General features: G+C 42.0%; 1 long non-coding RNA gene across 1 annotated transcript in view; it reads left to right on the forward strand.

Moving 5' to 3' along the window:
• Positions 1-25027, forward strand: part of LOC135562488 (uncharacterized) — a 260529-nt gene extending 235502 nt beyond the window's left edge. The window contains exon 3 of the long non-coding RNA XR_010460011.1: positions 24982-25027. This is a non-coding gene — a long non-coding RNA (uncharacterized LOC135562488). The remainder of the gene's footprint in view (positions 1-24981) is intronic.
• Positions 25028-26707: the final 1680 nt, after the last annotated feature.

Consider the following 26707-nt stretch of genomic DNA (forward strand, 5'->3'; position numbering starts at 1 on the left):
CTTTTCTGTTTGTGATTTAAAAAATTCGGACAAATGAGCCGTGTAAAATACAAACATTTAGGAAAAGTCAGGGAAGGAGCAGGACAGAGCTTTTTTGGGAGCTGATTTTTTACATTTACAAAATCAAATGTCAGTGGCCGTTGGCCTATATTGGTTCTGGTGTTAATAAGGCATTAGGCCACCACGAGACGCCAGAACCACTTCAACGCTCCTTGGCATAGATTCTACAAGTGTCTGGAACTCTATTGGCAGGATGCAATGCCATTCTTCCACGAGAAATCTAATAATTTGGTGTTTTGTTGATGGTGGTGGAAAACGCTGTCTCAGGCGCCGCTTCAGAATCTCCCATAAGTGTTCAATTGGGTAGAGATCTGGTGACTGACACACACACACACACACACACACACACACACACACACACACACACACACACACACACACACACACACACACACACACACACACTTTAAACCCCATATGCTCCTTTGAGACCCCTCTTTCAAAGTCACTCAAATCTCTTCTTCTATCCATGGTAGCCAAAATAATGGGCAACTGGGCCTTTTTATACATTGCCCTAAACACGATGGGATGTTAATTGCTTAGTGAACTCAGGAACCACACCAGTGTGGAAGCACTTGCTTTCAATATACTTTGTATCCCTCATTTACGCAAGTGTTTCCTTTATTTTGACAGTTACCTGGTCTGATGAACTCATAGTAACAATGCAAGGCAGATAGTGAAAGTGAAGAGGATGTCACCATTCATTTTTCTCGACATCAACATCCCAAATCTAAATTGATTAGAAACTAATTTCATTTTTAAACGCCCGCACAAGTAGAAATCCACTTTTTGAAGCTGAAAGACGACGGCCAGAGCTTACCCATGATGTTACACAACGATTTAAGTCAATTAAAGGAATTGTTTTACATTTACATTTACATTTAAGTCATTTAGCAGACGCTCTTATCCAGAGCGACTTACAAATTGGTGCATTCACCTTATGACATCCAGTGGAACAGTAGTGCATCTAAATCTTTTAAGGGGGGGGGGGGTGAGAGGGATTACTTATTATTACTTATTATTATCCTATCCTAGGTATTCCTTAAAGAGGTGGGGTTTCAGGTGTCTCCGGAAGGTGGTGATTGACTCCGCTGTCCTGGCGTCGTGAGGGAGTTTGTTCCACCATTGGGGGGCCAGAGCAGCGAACAGTTTTGACTGGGCTGAGCGGGAACTGTACTTCCTCAGTGGTAGGGAGGCGAGCAGGCCAGAGGTGGATGAACGCAGTGCCCTTGTTTGGGTGTAGGGCCTGATCAGAGCCTGGAGGTACTGAGGTGCCGTTCCCCTCACAGCTCCGTAGGCAAGCACCATGGTCTTGTAGCGGATGCGAGCTTCAACTGGAAGCCAGTGGAGAGAGCGGAGGAGCGGGGTGACGTGAGAGAACTTGGGAAGGTTGAACACCAGACGGGCTGCGGCGTTCTGGATGAGTTGTAGGGTTTAATGGCACAGGCAGGGAGCCCAGCCAACAGCGAGTTGCAGTAATCCAGACGGGAGATGACGAGTGCCTGGATTAGGACCTGCGCCGCTTCCTGTGTGAGGCAGGGTCGTACTCTGCGGATGTTGTAGAGCATGAACCTACAGGAACGGGCCACCGCCTTGATGTTAGTTGAGAACGACAGGGTGTTGTCCAGGATCACGCCAAGGTTCTTAGCGCTCTGGGAGGAGGACACAATGGAGTTGTCAACCGTGATGGCGAGATCATAGAACGGGCAGTCCTTCCCCGGGAGGAAGAGCAGCTCCGTCTTGCCGAGGTTCAGCTTGAGGTGGTGATCCGTCATCCACACTGATATGTCTGCCAGACATGCAGAGATGCGATTCGCCACCTGATCATCAGAAGGGGGAAAGGAGAAGATTAATTGTGTGTCGTCTGCATAGCAATGATAGGAGAGACCATGTGAGGTTATGACAGAGCCAAGTGACTTGGTGTATAGCGAGAATAGGAGAGGGCCTAGAACAGAGCCCTGGGGGACACCAGTGGTGAGAGCACGTGGTGTGGAGACGGATTCTCGCCACGCCACCTGGTAGGAGCGACCTGTCAGGTAGGACGCAATCAAGCGTGGGCCGCGCCGGAGATGCCCAACTCGGAGAGGGTGGAGAGGAGGATCTGATGGTTCACAGTATCGAAGGCAGCCGATAGGTCTAGAAGGATGAGAGCAGAGGAGAGAGAGTTAGCTTTAGCAGTGCGGAGCGCCTCCGTGATACAGAGAAGAGCAGTCTCAGTTGAATGACTAGTCTTGAAACCTGACTGATTTGGATCAAGAAGGTCATTCTGAGAGAGATAGCGGGAGAGCTGGCCAAGGACGGCACGTTCAAGAGTTTTGGAGAGAAAAGAAAGAAGGGATACTGGTCTGTAGTTGTTGACATCGGAGGGATCGAGTGTAGGTTTTTTTCAGAAGGGGTGCAACTCTCGCTCTCTTGAAGACGGAAGGGACATAGCCAGCGGTCAGGGATGAGTTGATGAGCGAGGTGAGGTAAGGGAGAAGGTCTCCGGAAATGGTCTGGAGAAGAGAGGAGGGGATAGGGTCAAGCGGGCAGGTTGTTGGGCGGCCGGCCGTCACAAGACGCGAGATTTCATCTGGAGAGAGGGGGAGAAAGAGGTCAGAGCACAGGGTAGGGCAGTGTGAGCAGAACCAGCGGTGTCGTTTGACTTAGCAAACGAGGATCGGATGTCGTCGACCTTCTTTTCAAAATGGTTGACGAAGTCATCTGCAGAGAGGGAGGAGGGGGGGAGGGGTAGGAGGATTCAGGAGGGAGGAGAAGGTTGCAAAGAGCTTCCTAGGGTTAGAGGCAGATGCTTGGAATTTAGAGTGGTAGAAAGTGGCTTTAGCAGCAGAGAGAGAAGAGGAAAATGTAGAGAGGAGGGAGTGAAAGGATGTCAGGTCCGCAGGGAGGCGAGTTTTCCTCCATTTCCGCTCGGCTGCCCGGAGCCCTGTTCTGTGAGCTCGCAATGAGTCGTTGAGCCACGGAGCGGGAGGGGAGGACCGAGCCGGCCTGGAGGATAGGGGACATAGAGAGTCAAAGGATGCAGAAAGGGAGGAGAGGAGGGTTGAGGAGGCAGAATCAGGAGATAGGTTGGAGAAGGTTTGAGCAGAGGGAAGAGATGATAGGATGGAAGAGGAGAGAGTAGCGGGGGAGAGAGCGAAGGTTGGGACGGCGCGATACCATCCGAGTAGGGGCAGTGTGGGAAGTGTTGGATGAGAGCGAGAGGGAGAAGGATACAGGGTAGTGGTCGGAGACTTGGAGGGGAGTTGCAATGAGGTTAGTGGAAGAACAGCATCTAGTAAAGATGAGGTCGAGCGTATTTCCTGCCTTGTGAGTAGGGGGGGAAGGTGAGAGGGTGAGGTCAAAAGAGGAGAGGAGTGGAAAGAGGGAGGCAGAGAGGAATGAGTCAAAGGTAGACGTGGGGAGGTTAAAGTCGCCCAGAACTGTGAGAGGTGAGCCGTCCTCAGGAAAGGAGCTTATCAAGGCATCAAGCTCATTGATGAACTCTCCGAGGGAACCTGGAGGGCGATAAATGATAAGGATGTTAAGCTTGAAAGGGCTGGTAACTGTGGCAGCCTTTTCCCATAATTTTAGTCAAATTATGATATATTTTGGCAGTGACAAATCTGAACTGCCCAGTTCGTGCAAATCCTTGTGAATGCAGTGTCACACTGATCAACTCTATGTGAAGGAGATGTGTTGCACTGCATGAGGCAAATGGTGGTTACACCAGATACTGTCTGGTTTTCTGATCCACGTCCCTACCTTTTTTAAGGTGTCTGTGACCAACAGATGCATATCTGTATATCTGATTTAGTTTTCTCTAAATCAATTGCTTATGACAAATCCAGCTCCATAACCAGCCATAGAGCTAGCTGGCTAATCTTTTGAATACAGTGTAGTTTAAAAAAAGCAATCCAAAGTCAAACCAATTTTGCCATGGCAAAATTTGTGAAATAATTTGGCTAGCTCGTCCCACCTGCGAACATACACAAGAGACACCCACAACAAACCACACCCCAAAACCAACTCATGTTTGAATTCCACTAGAATTTGAATCTGTTTTAATTCATGGCTGCTAGCATTTCCTAATGAACCAAATCTAAAACGAGGCCAAATCAGGAAGTGCAGTCACCCTTTAAATATATGGAAACAGATGAAGCCTACTCCTAATGTTCAATTCAATCAAACTCACATTGCTGTATTTATGCAGTATAGCTCTTTTTTTTTACCATAGGCAAACAGTCACAGAATGCTTTGGGGTACTGGGTTCTGGATACTATTACCATTCCAAGGCCATGTCCATCAAAACTGAACCTGTGATTTACCTTCCTTTCATCTGACCTATTGGCTAGGGAACCATTTGTAAGAAAAACTCAAAAGATGCCTGTTCTCAGTTAGAATAAAGGAAGTCCACTATATTCTTTATGCAACTTCACCCACTCCCAAACTCAAACCAGGGTGGGATAGAAATCGTCCGCTCAGCCCCTCTACTTTAGCTATTTCCTCCCAGTATCATTGGACCAATAGCAGACTGTCAGGTGACCTGTATTTCACACTGCCAGAGTAATCTCACCTGGGGTTTAGTACATCCATCTCTAGTCTGAATCATTACTGAGACCAGTGTGGGGTTAACTTCTGTATGTTATAACAACTATTGATAATAAAAATGGACGTTGACGTACATTAAGACATTGTCTCTAGTATTCACTGATTGGGCCCCCATCCTTCTCATATCAAACTCATGAGATCTCAGGCTTGTAGAGAATATGTTGAGATAACTTCTGAATCAGCTAAACACTCCTGAAGCAAGGCTGATGGGAGGAGCAATAGGAGGACGGCTCATTGTAATGGCTGGAATGGAATCGATGGAACGGTATCAAGCACATCAAACATATGGAAACCACATTTGACTCTGTTCCATTAATTCCATTCCAGCCATTGCAATGAGCCCGTCCTCTTATAGCTCCTCCCAACATCCTCCACCATCCTGAAGAAAATGGTATTGAGAAGGTTAAAGCAGAAGTTATCTTCTTCTTCTTTTTTTTTTACATCTGTCACGTTCTGACCTTAGTTCCTTTGATTTGTCTTTGTTTTAGTATGGTCAGGGCGTGAGTTGGGTGGGTTGTCTATGTTCCGTTTTCTATGTTGTGTTTGCGTTTGGCCTGGTATGGTTCTCAATCAGAGGCAGGTGTCGTTAGTTGTCTCTGATTGAGAATCATACTTAGGCAGCCTTTTCCCACTGGTGTTTGGTGGGTGTTTATTTTCTGTGTCTGTGTTTGTTCCACACGGAACTGTTTCGGTTGGTTATATCACGTGTCCTTTATTGTTTTGTTTCAGTGTTTAATAAAGAGCATGAACACGTACCACGCTGCACATTGGTCCTCCGATCCTTACTACTCCTCCTCGTCAGAGGAAGACAGCCATTACAACATCTAAATCTGTATTTTGGATGTAAATGTTATAGAAGTATCAATACACTTTAGCGATTTGACTTTCTGCTGTATGAAGGCAAAAATAAACATGTATACAGTGGAAGTGAGAAGTTTACAAACACTTAGGTTGGAGTCATTAACACTTTTTTTTCAACCACTCCACACATTTCTTGCTAACAAACTATAGTTTTGTCAAGTCAGTTAGGACATCTACTTCGTGCATGACACAAGTAATCTTTCTAACAATTGTTTACAGACAGATTATTTCACTTATAATTCACTATATCACAATTCCAGTGGGTCAGAAGTTTACATACACTATGTTGACTGTGCCTTTAAACAGCTTGGAAAATTCAAGAAAATTATGTCATGGCTTTAGAAGCTTCTGATAGGCTAATTGACATTATTTGAGTCAATTGGAGGTGTTCCTGTGTATTTCAAAGCCTACCTTCAAACTCAGTGCCTCTTTGCTTGACATTATGAGAAAATCAAAATAAATCATCCAAGACCTCCGCAAGGTCTACAATTTTCAACGCCTGAAGGTACCACGTTCATCTGTACAAACAATAGTACGCAAGTATAAACACCATGGGACCATGCAGCCGTCATTCCGCTCAGGAAGGAGACGCGTTCTGTCTCCTAGAAATTAATGTTCTTTTGTGTGAAAAGTGCAAATCATTCCCAGAACAACAGCAAAGGATATTGTGAAGATGCTGGAGGAAACTATATCCACAGTAAAACGAGTCCTTTATCGACATAACCTGAAAGGCCGCTCAGCAAGGAAGAAGCCACTGCTCCAAAACAGTCATAAAAAAGTCAGACTACGGTTTGCAACTGCACATGGGGACAAAGATTGTATTTTTTGGAGAAATGTTTTCTGGTCTGATGAAACCAAAATAGAACTGTTTGCCCATAATGTCCATCGCTATGTGTGGAGGAAAAAGGGGGAGGCTTGCAAGCCGAAGACACCATCCCAACCATGAAGCACGGGGGTGGCAGCATCATGTTGTGGGGTGCTTTTCTGCAGGAGGGTCTGGTGCACTTCACAAAATAGATGGCGACATGAGGGAGGAAAATTATGTGGTTATATTGAAGCAACATCTCTAGACATCAGTCAGGAAGTTAAAGCTTGGTCGCAAATGGGTCTTCCAAATGGACAAAGACCCCAAGCATACTTCCAAAGTTGTGGCAAAATGTCTTAAGGACAACAAAGTCAAGGTATTGGAGTGGCCGTCACAAAGCCCTGACCTTAATCCCATAGAACATTTGTGGGCAGAACTGAAATAGCATGTGCGAGCAAGCGTGTGCGAGGCCTACAAACCTGACTCAGTTATACCAGCTCTGTCAGGAGTATTGGGCCAAAATTCACCCAACTTATGGTGGGAAGCTTGTGGAAGGCTTCCCGAAACGTTTGACCCAAGTTAAACAATTTAAAGGAAATGCTACCAAATACTAATTGAGTGTATGTAAACTTCTGACCCACTGGGAATGTGATGAAAGAAATTAAAGCTGAAATAAATCTTTCTCTCAACTAATTATTCTGACATTTCACATAAAATAAAGTGGTGATCCTAACTGACCTAAGACATTGAATTATTATTAGGATTAAATGTCAGGAATTGTGAAAAACTGAGTTTAAATGTATTTGGCTAAGGTGTATGTAAAACTTCCGACTTCAACTGTATATACAAACACCCCCGGCACAGCTCTGTATAGAGAACAGCTTGAGTCGTACAAAATGGAATATAATGTGGCAGATCATGTCCGGAGTGACACAATTTCATGTGTACAACATCTAAAGATCTACATCTCTGTACTGAACGTGTCCGTTTCTAACAGGATGCATTTGGGTGTTTTTGGAGCTTTTGTTGGTTTTTAAAAATATTGTCCCCACGCTGCAGACCGAGGATGAAGAAGTAAATCGCTGTTTGGGGTACGTTTCTCAAAAACACGTCAAATCACTAAAAAAGTGTCTGGACAACTATAACAGATTTGGTTGTAAAAAGGTGAACTTCTCCATCTTTTAACCTGATGCCTGAAAATGGCTTTCATGTTTGAGAAGCATCTGAGAATCCATTTTTTAACTAGGCAAGTCAGTTAAAGAACAAATGATTCAATGACGGCCTAGGAACAGTGGGTTAACTGGTCTAGGAACAGTGGGTTAACTGGTCTAGGAACAGTGGGTTAACTGCCTTGTTCAGGGGCAGAACGGCAGATTTGTACCTTGTCAGCTCGGGGATTTGATCTCGCAACCTTTTGGTTACTAGTCCAACGCTTTGAAGACAGATGAAGACAGATGAAGTAAGAGTTTGTGTGCCTGTCTGAGTGGAGGGTACACTTTAGTTCACCCATTTGGCAATTCAAAGAAAAACAATAACAAACTAGGAAATTGATTGCACTCAGCACAGTAACTATAGAAATGCTGTTTATTATTGTATTTGCTGTACTGTTCCACATGAAAGAGACTGAGATGCAGTCCAGGTTTCTTTACAGAGCCCGTCTGGTGCACAGAGTGGTCTCTCCACGGAAGACCTTTTAAACTATTGGGCTCTGGGATGCCATGCCCCTTTACACATGATCACACCACGGGATTTAGAGCACTTCTACCCATCATGCCTTAGAAGAGATATTTGTGCTAATCTCTATATAATTTTCTAATTCTCTTCCAATGTGTCCTTAATGCCAGCAAATGTAACACTAGTCACTTGAATAATGCCTACATACTGCTTTACTCATTTCATATGTATATACTGTATTCTATTGTACTATATTTTAGTCAATGCCACTCCGACCTTGTTCGTCCTAATATTTATATATTTCTTTATTACATTCTTTTACTTTTAGATGTGTCTGTGTTGTGGTGAATTGTTAGATACTACTGCACTGTTGGAGCTAGGAACACAAGCATTTTGCTACACCCCCAATAACATCTGCTAAATATGTATGTGATTTGATTTTTTAATAGGTCTCTCTGCCCTAGCGCAGCCAAAGTCCCAATTCGAGTTTGTGCAGTCTTGAGGACTTGTGAAAAGTCCTCCAAATTTCGGATGTTGATTATAATGTTGTAAGTTTCAATGTAAATCATCATTAAGACTCTTTCTCTATCCCTCTCTCTGTCTCTATGTCCACTTGATTGGCACATCCTGATGTATGTAAATCATCATTAAGACTCTTTCTCTATCCCTCTCTCTGTCTCTATGTCCACTTGATTGGCACATCCTGATGTATGTAAATCATCATTAAGACTCTTTCTCTATCCCTCTCTGTCTCTATGTCCACTTGATTGGCACATCCTGATGTATGTAAATCATCATTAAGACTCTTTCTCTATCCCTCTCTCTGTCTCTATGTCCACTTGATTGGCACATCCTGATGTATGTAAATCATCATTAAGACTCTTTCTCTATCCCTCTCTCTGTCTCTATGTCCACTTGATTGGCACATCCTGATGTATGTAAATCATCATTAAGACTCTTTCTCTATCCCTCTCTCTGTCTCTATGTCCACTTGATTGGCACATCCTGATGTATGTAAATCATCATTAAGACTCTTTCTCTATCCCTCTCTCTGTCTCTATGTCCACTTGATTGGCACATCCTGATGTATGTAAATCATCATTAAGACTCTTTCTCTATCCCTCTCTCTGTCTCTATGTCCACTTGATTGACGCATCCTGATGCGTGAGTTCTGAATCTTCAATCTGGAAACAGTAGACACTGAGAAATGATAGTCTCTCACCAATATAAAATATGTTGTAAAGAAAGGTAAACATACCTCTGAAGTCTCATTGCTGTTGGCATTTGAGTTGGTTCGGAGTCAAAGACACAAATATGTCAGTAGAAAGGATGAAACTGTCATCATGGCTTCAATTATGGCTCAGGCTTTGTGTTTGATTCTGATGACTGGTTTTATTTAACAGACACACACATCCTCATGTTTAGTTTGATGGAAAGCTCTATATGCAGTGGTGAATGATGAAGTCTGTCATCTCTCACTGGGGGGGGGGGGGGGGGGACAGTTGTTGGTTCTGGATATTGTTGTCTCTTAGTCTGTAGACCATCACCATCCAAATGTGCTCTGCTAATATATTACTGTAGCTTCTTGTGATCTTTTTAGTGTGTTCGGCATCATTTCAATATAACATCCCAGGCGAGGACATGTTGAATAATAATTACTGTATAAATGAACATGCACAATGTATTCATGCATCTCAACATGTGTCAAATATCGAAGTTTAAAACATTGTTTTTGTTTGTAACCAATTGCACAAAATGCCCTAATGACAATGATAATATAGTTGAATGAAGATGAGACAATTTGAGACAAACAGATCATTTTAAATGTACTGATTTTTTCTCCAATGTTTTCTCAAGTTTGGGATTTTTAAAATAATAATTAGTTGAAACAACTACATTTGTGGGTGTTGTTCTTGTTGTCTGTGCCCAGTACTAAACTTGTTTACGGCTTGGTTGTTTTCTGAGCGTGCCCGTTTCCAGTCTGAATAATAGTCTCTTCTCTGTTGTCTGTGCTTGCCAAGTAGAAAGCTCCTGCTGTGTTCATGTCTACTTTGTCATTTGTTTTTTAACCTTTCTATCTGACAATGCCAAAGAATACACTCTAGCCATCACTTTGGCAGTCGTGAGAAAACACTCTAGCCATCGCTTAGGTAGTCATGGAGCCAACGAGCTGAGTGAATATATTAGACCACCCTTGTAGGTGGGTAGGAGGGCTTTAAACCTTAAACTCCACCACTTTTCTACCTCATTTTCATAATCTCCAGCACAATACCAGTGTCAACATATGTGTCAAAAATATATAAAGTAAAAAAGTTCTACCCAATGACATCATCGAAAGTTAAAGCATTTTAAAACCATGAGGTTCGCAGTGACGTGGGGAGCAAGAAAATACCCTCCCTTGGGTTAAAAACGTTTTGAAAATCACCTTTAAAAGCATTGTGACGAATCCTATTCACAGAGAAGCATTGTGACTAATCCTATTCACAGAGAAGCATTGTGACTAATCCTATTCACAGAGAAGCATTGTGACTAATCCTATTCACAGAGAAGCATTGTGACTAATCCTATTCACAGAGAAGCATTGTGACTAATTCTATTCACAGAGAAGCATTGTGACTAATCCTATTCACAGAGAAGCATTGTGACTAATTCTATTCATAGAGAAGCATTGTGACTAATCCTATTCACAGAGAAGCATTGTGACTAATTCTATTCACAGAGAAGCATTGTGACTAATCCTATTCACAGAGAAGCATTGTGACTAATCCTATTCACAGAGAAGCATTGTGACTAATCCTATTCACAGAGAAGCATTGTGACTAATCCTATTCACAGAGAAGCATTGTGACTAATCCTATTCACAGAGAAGCATTGTGACTAATCCTATTCACAGAGAAGCATTGTGACTAATCCTATTCACAGAGAAGCATTGTGACTAATCCTATTCACAGAGAAGCATTGTGACTAATCCTATTCACAGAGAAGCATTGTGACTAATCCTATTCACAGAGAAGCATTGTGACTAATCCTATTCACAGAGAAGCATTGTGACTAATCCTATTCACAGAGAAGCATTGTGACTAATCCTATTCACAGAGAAGCATTGTGACTAATCCTATTCACAGAGAAGCATTGTGACTAATCCTATTCACAGAGAAGCATTGTGACTAATCCTATTCACAGAGAAGCATTGTGACTAATCCTATTCAGAGAGGCATTGTGACTAATCCTATTCACAGAGAAGCATTGTGACTAATCCTATTCACAGAGAAGCATTGTGACTAATCCTATTCACAGAGAAGCATTGTGACTAATCCTATTCACAGAGAAGCATTGTGACTAATCCTATTCACAGAGAAACATTGTGACTAATCCTATTCACAGAGAAGCATTGTGACTAATCCTATTCACAGAGAAGCATTGTGACTAACCCTATTCACAGAGAAGCATTGTGACTAATCCTATTCACAGAGAAGCATTGTGACTAATCCTATTCACAGAGAAGCATTGTGACTAATCCTATTCACAGAGAAGCATTGTGACTAATCCTATTCACAGAGAAGCATTGTGACTAATCCTATTCAGAGAGAAGCATTGTGACTAATCCTATTCACAGAGAAGCATTGTGACTAATCCTATTCACAGAGAAGCATTGTGACTAATCCTATTCACAGAGAAGCATTGTGACTAATCCTATTCACAGAGAAGCATTTTCTAGGACCTTTCTTCTTATCTTTTTAACCACAGATCATAGAAATATGTTATACACTGAGTGTACAAAACATTAGGAACACTTAGCTCAAATTGATTTGCACCCCCTTTTACCCTCAGAACCGTCACAATTTATCGGGGAATGGACTCTACAAGGTGTCAAAAGGGTTCCACAGGCCCATGACCATGTTGGCTCATGTTGAATCATGTTGACTCCAATGCTTCCCATAGTTGTGTTAAGTTGGCTTGATGTCCTTTGGGTGGTGGAGCATTCTTGATACACACGGGAAACTGTTGAGCGTGAAAAACCCAGTAGCGTTGCAGTTTTTGACACTCAAACCGGTGCTCCTGGCAGCTACTACCATACCCTGTTCAAAGGCACTTAAATATTTTGTCTTGACCATTCACATTCTGATTGTCCCCAGGCTTAAAAATCATTCTTTAACCTGTCTCCTCCCCTTCATCTACACTGATTGAATTGGATCAAGTGACGTCAATAAGTGATCATAGCTTTCACCTTGGTTCACCTGGTAAGTCTATATATTGGAAAGAGCAGGTGTTCCTAATGTTTTGTACACTCAGTGTATGTAGAAACTAGTTTGGTAAGTGCTTGAAAAGTTCCAGAATTGCCCTTTAAAACTTAAAGTTGTTGATGAGGGGTGAAAAAACACAGTCCTTTTTCATTAGTGTGAGAAGTAGTGTGGACTTACATTGGGGCTCAAAAGGCTTACGGGCCTGTGAAACTAACAGGACAATGTTACTGATTAAAAAGCCACAGATCAAATATGAAAGGAAATCTATTTGGGCATTATAACTTTTCCCCCTAATTCAATCCACATTTTAGAGGGGAGGTTGAGGATGGTGAGGAGGGTGTGGAGGAGATTGAGAGGGAGGTTTGAGGAGGATGAGGAGGGTGTGGGGGAGGTTGAGAGGGAGGGTTGAGGGGCTGTTGAGGAGGGTGTGAGGGAGGCTGAGAGGGAGGTTGAGGGTAGGTTGAGTGGCTGTTGAGGGTAGGTTGAGTGGAGGTTGAGGCGGTTGAGTGGAGATTGACGCGGTTGAATAGGTTGATGGCCCATTTTGAGGGGGAGGTTAGGAGGTTAAGAAGGGTTTGAATGGTGTGGGGGGTGGGGGGGTTAAGAGGGAGGTTGGGAGAGAAGGTTGAGGGGAGGTTGAAGAGAGTGTGGGGGTCCTTTTTCGTATAGTGCAGAGCAGGTTTTAAAGCCCAAATTACTGTCTGTTTAGCCAAGTTCTGAAACCCATTAGGTGATGGCCACGTCAATGTTAGTTCCTGTATCAGATAGAAGCAGTTTATAAAATGCTTACGTCAGATGTCCTTGTCCTGTTGTCCAGTAATCTGGGTAAAACAAATCCATACACGCCCACACACAAACCCCCACCCCACCCCTCCCCACAAACCCACGCACACTGAAGAGATGTTTTGGATACGTTTGGAAGAGATGTTCAGCCTAAATAATGGTCATATTACAGTCTGGACTGAAAGCTTGCAGACTGCCCCAGACACCTCTTCAATAACCCTGCTATATACGTGTCATGATGTTTTGCAGTTGTAACTTCCCCTCTGCTTTAACTTGTGCTCCTCTACAGCCACAACAAAGGATCAGCTTTCCTCAAAGTGGAAAGGGGTTTCAAGGCATATTGGCAAACTCCAATTTTGACTTGTGGATTCTTAAGGATAGTACATTTTTAGTGCTAATGTCTTAGTAGTTCACACAATGTTGAAAATGGATGTGTATTGATATATCCATGCTTTATTAAATAATCGTACATAATTCAAATGGAAACCATGGGTAATCAAAGACGTATGTCGTCTCTGGTTTGACATATTGATGATATGGCCCTTCGTTGTAGCAGGATGGGCTTGGCGCAAATTATTCGATTAGACCATATTAAAAGTCATTTCGAGATTTTCTCTGTGGCAAATACAATACATAGCATTGCCTTTATTACAATATCATTAACTAGGAGAGAGAGAGAGAAAGAGTACAGACACAACATGGCCTTACAGACCACATCTCCTGTCTTTATTTGATAGCATGTTACCTTGACTTTTTCACTATTTTGTTACATTATCTACACACAATACCCCATAATGACAAAGTGAAAACAGGTTTTTCGAAATTTTAGCCAAATTTTTAAAAAATATATAAAACAGAAATACCTTATATACATAAGTATTCAGACCCTTTGCTATGAGACTTGAAATTGAGCTCAGGTGCATCTTGTTTCCGTTGATCATCCTTGAGATGTTTCTACAACATGATTGGAGTCCACCTGTGGTACATTCAATTTAATGGACATGATTTGGAAAGGCACACACCTGTCGATATAAAGTACCACAGTTGACAGTGCATGTCAGAGCAAAAATCAAGCCATGAGGTCGAAGGAATTGTCAGTAGAGCGCCGAGACAGGATTGTACGGAGGCACAGATCCGGGGAAGTGAACCCAAACATTTCTGCAGCATTGAAGGTCCCCAAAAACACAGTGACGTCCATCATTCTTAAATGGAAGAAATTTGGAACCACCAAGATTCTTTCTACAGCTGGCCGCCTGGCCAAACTGAGCAATCGGGGGAGACGTACCTTGGTCAGGGAAGTGACCAAGAACCCAATGGTTACTCTGACAGAGCTCTAGTGTTCCTAGGTGGAGATGGGAGAACGTTCCAGAAGGACAACCATCTCTGCAGCACTCCACCAATCAGGCCTTTATGGTAGAGTGGCCAGACGGAAGTCACTCCTTAGTAAAAGGCATGTGACATCCCACTTGGAGTTTTCCAAAAGGCACCTAAAGACTCTCAGACCATGAGAAACAAGATTCTCTGGTTGGATGAAACCAAAATTGAAGTCTTTGTCTTGAATGCCAAGTGTCACGTCTGGAGGAAACCTGGCACCATCCCTACGGTGAAGCATGGTGGTGGCAGCATCATGCTGTGGGGATGTTTTTCAGCAGCCGGGACTGGGAGACTAGTCAGGATCGAGGCAAAGATGAACGGAGCCAAGTACAGAGAGATCCTTGATGAAAACCTGCTCCAGAAATCTCAGGACCTCAGACTGGGACGAAAGTCCACCTTCCAACAGGACAACGACCCTAAGCACACAGCAAAGACAATGCAGTAGTGGCTTCGGGACAAGTCTCTGAATGTCCTTGAGTGGCCCAGCCATCGAACATCTCTGGAGACACCTGAAAATACCTGTGCAGCAACTCTCCCCATCCAACCTGACAGAACTTGAGAGGATCTGCAGAAAAGAATGGGAGAAACTTCCCAAATACAGGTGTGCCGAGGTTGTAGCATCATACCCAAGAAGACTCGAGGCTGTTATCACTGCAAAAGGTCCTTCAACAAAGTACTGAGTAAAGGGTCTGAATACTTATGTAAATGTAATATTTCCATTTTTTATATTCAATATATTAGCAAAGATTTCTAAAAACCTGTTTTTGCTTTGTCATTATGGGGTATTGTGTGTAGATTGATGAGGGGAAAAAAACTATTTAATACATTTTAGAATGAGGCTGTAGCGTAACAAAATGTGGAGAAGTAAAGGGATCTGAATACTTTCCCGAAGGCACTGTACATTATGCAATTGTTTGGAATCCATAAATATGTGCTGTATATCATATTTCATGGATAAACCCTAACCCCAGTCTTTTCACTGTGAATGATTTGATATTGTACCTCTCATCAGTGTTAAGCAGCGCTTGGTTAGGGATAGGCTGTTGTTCATGGGATAGGCTGTTGTTCATAGGATAGGCTGTTGTTCATGGGATAGGCTGCTGTTCATGGGATAGGCTGTTGTTCATAGGATAGGCTGGTGTTCATGGGATAGGCTGCTGTTCATGGGATAGGCTGTTGTTCATAGGATAGGCTGGTGTTCATGGGATAGGCTGCTGTTCATGGGATAGGCTGTTGTTCATGGGATAGGCTGGTGTTCATGGGAGAGGCTGTTGTTCATGGGATAGGCTGCTGTTCATGGGATAGGCTGTTGTTCATAGGATAGGCTGGTGTTCATGGGAGAGGCTGTTGTTCATGGGAGAGGCTGTTGTTCATGGGATAGGCTGTTGTTCATGGGATAGGCTGTTGTTCATGGGATAGGCTGGTGTTCATGGGATAGGCTGGTGTTCATGGGATAGGCTGCTGTTCATGGGATAGGCTGTTGTTCATAGGATAGGCTGGTGTTCATGGGAGAGGCTGTTGTTCATGGGATAGGCTGGTGTTCATGGGATAGGCTGGTGTTCATGGGATAGGCTGCTGTTCATGGGATAGGCTAGTGTTCATGGGATAGGCTGGTGTTCATGGGATAGGCTGCTGTTCATGGGATAGGCTGTTGTTCATAGGATAGGCTGGTGTTCATGGGAGAGGCTGTTGTTCATGGGATAGGCTGGTGTTCATGGGATAGGCTGGTGTTCATGGGATAGGCTGGTGTTCATGGGATAGGCTGTTGTTCATGGGATAGGCTGGTGTTCATGGGATAGGCTGTTGTTCATGGGATAGGCTGGTGTTCATGGGATAGGCTGGTGTTCATGGGATAGGCTGTTGTTCATGGGATAGGCTGTTGTTCATGGGATAGGCTGTTGTTCATGGGATAGGCTGGTGTTCATGGGATAGGCTGTTGTTCATGGGATAGGCTGGTGTTCATGGGAGAGGCTGGTGTTCATGGGATAGGCTAGTGTTCATGGGATAGGCTAGTGTTCATGGGAGAGGCTGGTGTTCATGGGATAGGCTAGTGTTCGTGGGATAGGCTGTTGTTCGTGGGATAGGCTGTTGTTCATGGGATAGGCTGGTGTTCATGGGATAGGCTGGTGTTCATGGGATAGGCTGTTGTTCATGGGATAGGCTGTTGTTCATGGGATAGGCTGGTGTTCATGGGATAGGCTGTTGTTCATGGGATAGGCTGGTGTTCATGGGAGAGGCTGGTGTTCATGGGATAGGCTAGTGTTCATGGGATAGGCTAGTGTTCATGGGAGAGGCTGGTGTTCATGGGATAGGCTAGTGTTCATGGGATAGGCTGTTGTTCGTGGGATAGGCTGTTGTTCATGGGATAGGCTGTTGTTCATAGGATAGGCTGGTGTTCATGGGATAGGCTGGTGTTCATGGGAGAGGCTGGTGTTCATGGGAGAGGCTGGTGTTCAAGGGACTAGAGAAATGTTTAAGATGAAATAAGTTTGCTAATATGGGTGATTGTTAATGGGACAATTGATGGCTACAGCAATCAAACTAGTAGTAGTAATTTAAAGGATAATACAAAAACTGTAGTTCACATTAATGTTATAAACTGTAGTTCACATTAATGTTATAAACTGTAGTTCACATTAATGTTATAAACTGTAGTTCACATTAATGTTATAAACTGTGGTTCACATTAATGTTGAAAACTGTGGTGCGATTTAATGTTATAAACTGTAGTTCACATTAATGTTATAAACTGTGGTTCACATTAATGTTATAAACTGTAGTTCACATTAATGTTATAAACTGTAGTTCACATTAATGTTATAAACTGTAGTTCACATTAATGTTATAAACTGTAGTTCACATTAATGTTATAAACTGTAGTTCACATTAATGTTATAAACTGTAGTTCACATTAATGTTATAAACTGTAGTTCACATTAATGTTATAAACTGTAGTTCACATTAATGTTATAAACTGTAGTTCACATTAATGTTATAAACTGTAGTTCACATTAATGTTATAAACTGTTAGTTCACATTAATGTTATAAACTGTAGTTATAAACTGTACACATTAATGTTATAAACTGTAGTTCACATTAATGTTATAAACTGTAGTTCACATTAATGTTATAAACTGTGGTTCACATTAATGTTATAAACTGTAGTTCACATGAATGTTATAAACTGTAGTTCACATTAATGTTGAAAACTGTGGTTCACATTAATGTTATAAACTGTAGTTCACATTAATGTTATAAACTGTAGTTCACATTAATGTTATAAACTGTAGTTCACATTAATGTTATAAACTGTAGTTCACATTAATGTTATAAACTGTAGTTCACATTAATGTTATAAACTGTAGTTCACATTAATGTTATAAACTGTAGTTCACATTAATATTATAAACTGTAGTTCACATTAATGTTATAAACTGTAGTTCACATTAATATTATAAACTGTAGTTCACATTAATGTTATAAACTGTAGTTCACATTAATGTTATAAACTGTAGTTCACATTAATATTATAAACTGTAGTTCACATTAATATTATAAACTGTGGTTCATATTAATGTTATAAACTGTAGTTCACATTAATGTTATAAACTGTAGTTCACATTAATGTTATAAACTGTGGTTCACATTAATGTTATAAACTGTAGTTCACATTAATGTTGTAAACTGTGGTGCGATTTAATGTTATAAAGTTATCGTTCTATTTATTGTTATTATTGTCATTGCGATGACAGACTTTTTGTCCATATAACCCATGTCTAATTACGGGCTCATCCTCATCAGAACAATGTCACTAGATTAATCATATTTGTTCTAGGATCTGTTCATTCCACCATAATATGCTACCTGGAGAGATCTGCTTTGAAGTGCCGTGTGCTATTAGTCCTGCTACTGGTAGAGCTGCCTGTTGTCTAGACTTCAAATTCCATCACATTGTAGAAGAAAAGTTTTGTAGCTTTAATGCAGAGGATGTGCGTAGAACACTTAGGTGAATATTGACCAAACTTATAACACTGCTGTCTTCGTATGAGCCGTTTCTGAGCTTTAGGGCTGGCAGAGAGCGTGGTCATTATGTATGGCTGGTGACATCACCTAAAGGTGCTAACCACAACATGGATTTCTCATTGAAACCAGATCTGCACCATAAGAAACTGTTCAGTTGTTGCTTATTACCAATACCAACACTCTTCTTCTGTATTAGGGATGAAGGAAAGGTGACACAGAGGAAGTAGATCGTTTCTATCCACCATTCACCCCAAAAGGAAGATTGTAACGAGCATAAAATGAAAGGTTTTGTCTCAATTTCACTTTTTAAAGAGGAAATCTGTAGTTTAAACAACAAAGCAGCCACCCTTCCACTGTTTTTGATAACAGCTGAGAGATGGGGTTGGTGAAATGTAACCACTCTCATATATGTATCAGAGAGTTATAAATGCAAAGACTGACCATCCATGAAATCAAAGTATAGTTTTAACCATGTTTTGAGGCTATATAGTGTTTGTTTACATGTACACTGTTTGTATTAGTATTTATTAAGGATCCCATGAATTCTTGCCAAGGCAGGAGCTACTCTTCCTAGGGTTTATTATGGATCCCCATTAGTTCCTGCCAAGTTGGGATCCAGGCCCACTCACTGGGGAGCCAGGCCCAGTCAATCAAAATGTATTTCCCCACAAAAGGGCATTATTACAGACAGAAATAATCAGTACATTTAAATCAAACCTTTCCCGTCTGTCATCTTCAAACCTTCTTACAACAGTTTCCTGTCTGTTATCTTCAAACCTTCTTACAACAGTTTCCTGTCTGTCATCTTCAAACCTTCTTACAACAGTTTCCCGTCTGTCATCTTCAAACCTTCTTACAACAGTTTCCTGTCTGTCATCTTCAAACCTTCTTACAACAGTTTCGTCTGTCATCTTCAAACCTTCTTACAACAGTTTCGTCTGTCATCTTCAAACCTTCTTACAACAGTTTCCCGTCTGTCATCTTCAAACCTTCTTACAACAGTTTCCTGTCTGTCATCTTCAAACCTTCTTACAACAATTTCCAGTATGTCATCTTCAAACTTGGATTATCGTTGTGTTTTTAAAAAATGTGCAGTTCCTACTGACACTACTAGTACCATGGAAACATAGCTGGAAACGTCTGCTCCCTCGTTGTCTCTACAGACCCAAGAGAATATCAAAGATAAAAAATATTCCTTAATATATAACTCACAATAACTCTATTCTCCCTAGATAATATTGCACTATTACTCAGTTTGTGTATCAGACATGCTCCCTAAATAAGTAAGTCTCAAAGTAGTTTAAATGTTTTGTATCAGACAAGTTCCTAATATTTTAACTTCAGGGCTATTTAGCGATCTAAAATTAAGCTTCAAAAGATAATATTTAGTTTGAATGTTCTGCCAGGTTGATTGATCTGCCAAAGTTAATAAGCGTGTATTTTTAATCTAAGAGGGCTACTGGATTTAGACAGTACCATTAAACACACACAATCTCCACCCAGGAAAAAAAAGCTCCTTCCTGTGTTGGTCATTTCTGCTTTAAGTTTCCTTTGGCTCCATCCTGCCGCGACACTGTGGTATCTTAAGATGTGGATAAGCACCACTAATCTACGTCTGGTCTGAATTGGATCCCAAGTGGCTGGGTGGAGGGGCGTCGACCCCAGTTATTGCTCTTTCCTCCTCCTTTTCACACCCTCAGCACACTATAGGTTCTTTTGTGGTGTTACAAATTAAACAAACTAACACGTACCACCTGTTAAATTACTGACCATGGAATTCATGTGCATATTCCAGCACCTCTAAGGCTCTTAATCCAACACTGGTGGAGGTGTGGGTTTCTGGAACACCTATATGGTACCTTGAAGATCCCAATTAACATAGTGTCTGGGTCCCAGGTAGTAAATACATATTGAAGATCCCTATTAATTAACATAGTGTCTGGGTGCCAGGTAGTAAATACATATTGAAGATCCCTATTAATTAACATAGTGTCTGGGTGCCAGGTAGTAAATACATATTGAAGATCCCTATTAACATAGTGTCTGGGTGCCAGGTAGTAAATACATATTGAAGATCCCTATTAATTAACATAGTGTCTGGGTGCCAGGTAGTAAATACATATTGAAGATCCCTATTAATTAACATAGTGTCTGGGTGCCAGGTAGTAAATACATATTGAAGATCCCTATTAATTAACATAGTGTCTGGGTGCCAGGTAGTAAATACATATTGAAGATCCCTATTAACATAGTGTCTGGGTGCCAGGTAGTAAATACATATTGAAGATCCCTATTAACATAGTGTCTGGGTGCCAGGTAGTAAATACATAGTGTCTGGGTGCCAGGTAGTAAATACATATTGAAGATCCCTATTAATTAACATAGTGTCTGGGTGCCAGGTAGTAAATACATATTGAAGATCCCTATTAACATAGTGTCTGGGTAGTAAATACATATTGAAGATCCCTATTAACATAGTGTCTGGGTGCCAGGTAGTAAATACATATTGAAGATCCCTATTAACATAGTGTCTGGGTGCCAGGTAGTAAATACATATTGATCCCTATTAATAGTGTCTGGGTGCCAGGTAGTAAATACATATTGAAGATCCCTATTAACATAGTGTCTGGGTGCCAGGTAGTAAATACATATTGAAGATCCCTATTAATTAACATAGTGTCTGGGTGCCAGGTAGTAAATACATATTGAAGATCCCTATTAATTAACATAGTGTCTGGGTGCATATTGAAGATCCCTATTAACATAGGTAGTAAAATACATATTGAAGATCCCTATTAATTAACATAGTGTCTGGGTGCCAGGTAGTAAATACATATTGAAGATCAATATTAATTAACATAGTGTCTGGGTAGTAAATACATATTGAAGATCAATATTAATTAACATAGTGTCTGGGTAGTAAATACATATTGAAGATCCCTATTAATTAACATAGTGTCTGGGTAGTAAATACATATTGAAGATCCTGGGTGCCAGGTAGTAAATAATTAACCCTATAGTGTCTGGGTAGTCCCTATTAATTAACATAGTGTCTGGGTGCCAGGTAGTAAATACATATTGAAGATCCCTATTAATTAACATAGTGTCTGGGTAGTAAATACATATTGAAGATCCCTATTAATTAACATAGTGTCTGGGTGCCAGGTAGTAAATACATATTGAAGATCCCTATTAATTAATATAGTGTCTGGGTGCCAGGTAGTAAATACATATTGAAGATCCCTATTAATTAATATAGTGTCTGGGTGCCAGGTAGTAAATACATATTGAAGATCCCTATTAATTAACATAGTGTCTGGGTGCCAGGTAGTAAATACATATTGAAGATCCCTCTAGTGTCTGGGTAGTAAATACATATTGAAGATCCATAGTGTCTGGGTGCCAAAAATACATATTGATCCCTATTAATTAACATAGTGTCTGGGTGCCAGAGTCAGCTACCCAATAGTAAAATATAGTGTCTGAGTCCAGGTAGTAAATACATAACTTTTAGTTCACTATAGTAACTCTGATTATTGAGATCCCTCATACTGGGTAGTGAAGATCAATATGTCCTATTGAAGATCTGTGTCTGGGTGCAGTTGTAAATGACCTGTAGCAGTTTAACATAGTGTCTGGGTGCCAGGTGATGAATATGTATTGGGCCAGATGGTTGTTTCCTCTCTCTCTCTCTACTGGATCTCTTCCATCCATAGTAAAGATCAACACAGAGTCAGCTACCCAAAATCTGTTCACTCAGTTGTTATAGACCTCTGTAGCTCAGTTGTGGACCTCTGTAGCTCAGTTGTTGACCTCTGTAGCTCAGTTGTGGACCTCTGTAGCTCAGTTGTTGACCTCTGTAGCTCAGTTGTGGACCTCTGTAGCTCAGTTGTGGACCTCTGTAGCTCCGTTGTGGACCTCTGTAGCTCCGTTGTGGACCTCTGTAGCTCAGTTGTGGACCTCTGTAGCTCAGTTGTGGACCTCTGTATCTCAGTTGTGGACCTCTGTATCTCAGTTGTGGACCTCTGTATCTCAGCTGTGGACCTCTGTAGCTCAGTTGTGGACCTCTGTATCTCAGTTGTGGACCTCTGTAGCTCAGTTGTGGACCTCTGTAGCTCAGTTGTGGACCTCTGTATCTCAGTTGTGGACCTCTGTAGCTCAGTTGTGGACCTCTGTAGCTCAGTTGTGGACCTCTGTATCTCAGTTGTGGACCTCTGTAGCTCAGTTGTGGACCTCTGTATCTCAGTTGTGGACCTCTGTAGCTCCGTTGTGGACCTCTGTAGCTCAGTTGTGGACCTCTGTATCTCAGTTGTGGACCTCTGTAGCTCAGTTGTGGACCTCTGTAGCTCAGTTGTGGACCTCTGTATCTCAGTTGTGGACCTCTGTAGCTCAGTTGTGGACCTCTGTATCTCAGTTGTGGACCTCTGTAGCTCCGTTGTGGACCTCTGTAGCTCCGTTGGCAGAACATGGTGCTTGCAACGCCAGGATAGAGGGTGTTCAATTCCCTGGACCATGACTGCAAGCCGCTTTGGATAAAAACGTCTGCTAAAAATCTTCAGGACAATGGATTGAGTTAAATCACATTTGTTCTTCTGTGAGCTCATTTAATTGAGACAGAGCCAGTTGGCCTTAAAATTATTATTTCAATATCTTGCTGTATGTTTTATTTTGATTAGTTCTGAAGAGGGGAAACATCACACACACTAAGTTTAGTGTACAAGTCACATATTCCTCCTTTAATAGGATTTACATGTCATTTAGTGTTGTGATTTTTCAGCAGACAGTCAGAAGGTGGCATAAGGGGTTTATTCATCATAGATGTGTAAGTATATCTCCAGTTTTAAAAGACGTACTGTATACCGCACACTAACAATAGAGTGCGGGACATTCACTCCTGCAACATTGACTCTTTGGCCTGTGCGTAAAAGGCATGTAAATCACACACTAACAATAGAGTGCGGGACATTCACTCCTGCAACATTGACTCTTTGGCCTGTGCGTAAAAGGCATGTAAATCGCACAGGTTGGATCTGTTGGATAAAACAGAGGACTTTCACGTTAACATTTAAATGGTAATTCAATCTCTTTTGTTCAGTTTTGCGTAGTGGTGTGTCCCATTGGTAAACGTTATACTGAGCTGACGTCATCTGAACGCGTAGCTACCCTCCCCCTGCTTGTGAGCTAAAGCAATTAGCCTTTGGAACAAGTGCTGTGGTAAAATAATATGGTGTTACAGTATTTTCTTTAAAAAATACTATTAAAACCATAAACCGTTCTTGTGATCTGATACCTTGGACTATGACCTGGGCCAGTGCGTCAGGGTGAAGGCATGTTGAATATGTTATCTGTGCTGTGGAGAATGTGGGCCAGTCGGTCTTGTTGGATCTCAGTGGAAGGTGTGTAATCAAATCAAATCAAATCACATTTGCTTGGTCACATGCACCGAATACAACCGGTTTAGACCTTACTGTGAAATGCTTACTTTACAAGCCCTTAATCAACAATGCAGCTGTAGCCCCTGATCCTTGTGGGGGTTATCGATATGAGGCATCCAGCTACGTATGGCCTGGCTTCAGACTGGAGGGATAAGTCCACACAGCCACCAGCAAATGAAAAACAGAGGGAGAGTTGTACAGCACGTTGAAACTCTATTCTCATCACACTCAAATTGTGATTCACAAGTTCCCCGTCTAAGCCATATCACATTTGAATAGGTTGATAAAATGCATGCAATAAGTAGATTTTTTTTTTTAAACCAGGCAATTCCAAAGCTTTGATGGTATCTCAAATCCTCATCATCCATGGACGCCTGACTTTGACGTGTCTAAACTGAAACCCTGATGGAAGAGCCTTCCCTTCATCATGTCTGGTCAGGTCACCACTCACCAGTGTGTTTTTAGATAGAACTCTAAACATTATCTTTATGAGAGGCTGCACTGTGCCTGGACTCTAATTAGAGCAGGTTTGCCCAGCGCTGACAGACATAACTATTTGTTTGGCTTGTGTGTGATGTCACTGTTGGCTGGGGCCTTCCTGTAGATGCAGCCAGGGGAAAGCTGAGGGGACGGTGTCTGTGTGTCCCATTCGCTGCTGTCAGGAATAGCCCTTTTCCCAGCCGGGCCTCTTATCTTCAGGGTGGACACACCAAGGGAAGCTTCCACACTGATCACTGAGCCTGTCTTCAGGAATGGGAAACAGAAAGGCCATTTTTCTCACGCTGTCTATCAGCTTCCTATATTATATCACCCACCAGTCAGTTAGTGATCTGTTAACCCATTGTCATAACATCGGTTTTGGCAGGTCATGTGTACTATCTCCTCCTGTCTCTACACACAATTGATACTCTGTAATGGAAGAATCTTATCGGACTTGTACAAACACGGTCCAGACTAGTTCAGATATCGGAGAAGTAAACAGATCATTCCTCATTGGTAGCTGTGCAAGTTGCACACTATGACATATAGGTTGTTGTTTTTCATTCAGCTGTATCCCCTACTTTGGTGACAACAAAAGACAGGCGATGAATAATATCCATTTATCTCTCTCTCTCTCTGTCATCCTTCTAGGGCCTCCAGGAAAACGGGGAAGGATGGGAAGACGAGGCGACTCTGGTAACCAGTCTCTCTTAGTTCCTTTGTTCCCTCAGTGTGTTAATGTGTATGTTTATGTGAGCCAGAGGGTAGAGTGTATCAAAGTGACCAACAGATGTGAGTGAACTGTACAGTACCTCCCTACAGTCCCTGGTTGCAGACAGCCGGGGGAGATTTGACAGTGTGTAGCTGCTGCAGGCTTCTGAATGACTTTTCACCCTGCCCGTGTTGCCTGCCTGGTGGCCTCACTTCTCTCTCTTTCATCTGAAGGAATCCATCCATTCTCAGGAATAATTATACACAGACTTCTGTATTCTTCAAATCGTTTCAGCGATGCCTACGGACACCAGACTGCAAAGGGCTGTTGTGGAACTACACCATTAAAAAGGGGGATGTCCACTGCTATAATTGGGTTCTTTCTTATCACATTGTTAGTGTGCAGTTCAATTTGCTTGGAATGTTCTTTGACATTTGTAATATCAGGAATTTTGGCAATTCTGACCTATTTTTTTTCCCCTCTGTGGATATGAAACACGATGGCCCTATGAAAGCCCTATCACAGCATCCTTAGCCAGAGTTCGCAGGCCATTCATGATATGATAATCTAAACACCTTATTTGAAAATGTGAGAAGAAATCATCCCCAAATAATCAAGAACACCTTGCTATAGTGTTACAAAATGTCCTTGATGATTTAGCAAGGTTTTAGTGCAGATGTCTGAACTTTCCCCCTAGGAGTGTACTCCTCCCCTATTATAAAGATTAAAGAGTGTGACCTTGAGAAGAAACTAAACTACACTACATCAGATACATACAGACATCCGTAATCTGGACAGTAGCCTGAACTCCCCTTGTGCAGACCAGAGACAGATCTCATCCATAATGTATAGTGGTGGGTGGCGTTGGAGATAAATAACAAGGGTAAATCACAATCTCATCTCATCACTAAATTCTCACGTCATGGCTGGCCCAAGGGGTCTGCCTATATCTGAAATATGTGGCTTCTACATGTCAGTTCGGCCCTTGACAGTGCAGAACACACATGCAACTTACCTAGGGGGATGGGGAGAATAGTTGCCTCTTTTTTTCTGGGGATTGAGTAGGGCTACTCCACTGGCTCCAAGCCCCCAGCCCAGTGACATATATCTCCATAAAAAGCAGCCTTCTGGCTTCTGTCTGCTGAGATGACTCCACTCCACTCCTGACTCATAAAGGCTCTTCCTGGACCAGCATAGTTCCTCAGTGGCACATTCCATCAGCGACAACAAATGTCTTATGAGCATCATTACTAGTCTGTGGTGACCTAAATGCCAGAACTGGACAGGAACCTGACACTCTCAGCACACATGGGGACAAACACCTACCTGGAGGTGACAGTATTCCCTCCCAAATATGCCCCCCTAGACACAACTATGACAAAACAACCAAAAAAAAAAAAAAAAGAGGCCCAGAAAACCAGAGCCTACGCCTTCACTGTGGTGAATCACTAAAATAATAGAGAAATACACAACAGAAAAAGAAGGAACAGCACGTCTTCTGGGAAAATTGTAACACACTAATAAACAAACAACAACAGAAAGAATCGCTAACAGCAGACTCGTTCATTTCCTCAGTGAAAACAATGTACTGAGCAAATGCCAAATGAGCTTTTTTACCAAATTACCGTACAACAGACCACGTATTCACCCTACTCACCCTAATTG

The sequence above is a fragment of the Oncorhynchus nerka genome, linkage group LG19 (assembly GCF_034236695.1).
Source record: "Oncorhynchus nerka isolate Pitt River linkage group LG19, Oner_Uvic_2.0, whole genome shotgun sequence".
Taxonomy (NCBI): domain Eukaryota; kingdom Metazoa; phylum Chordata; class Actinopteri; order Salmoniformes; family Salmonidae; genus Oncorhynchus; species Oncorhynchus nerka.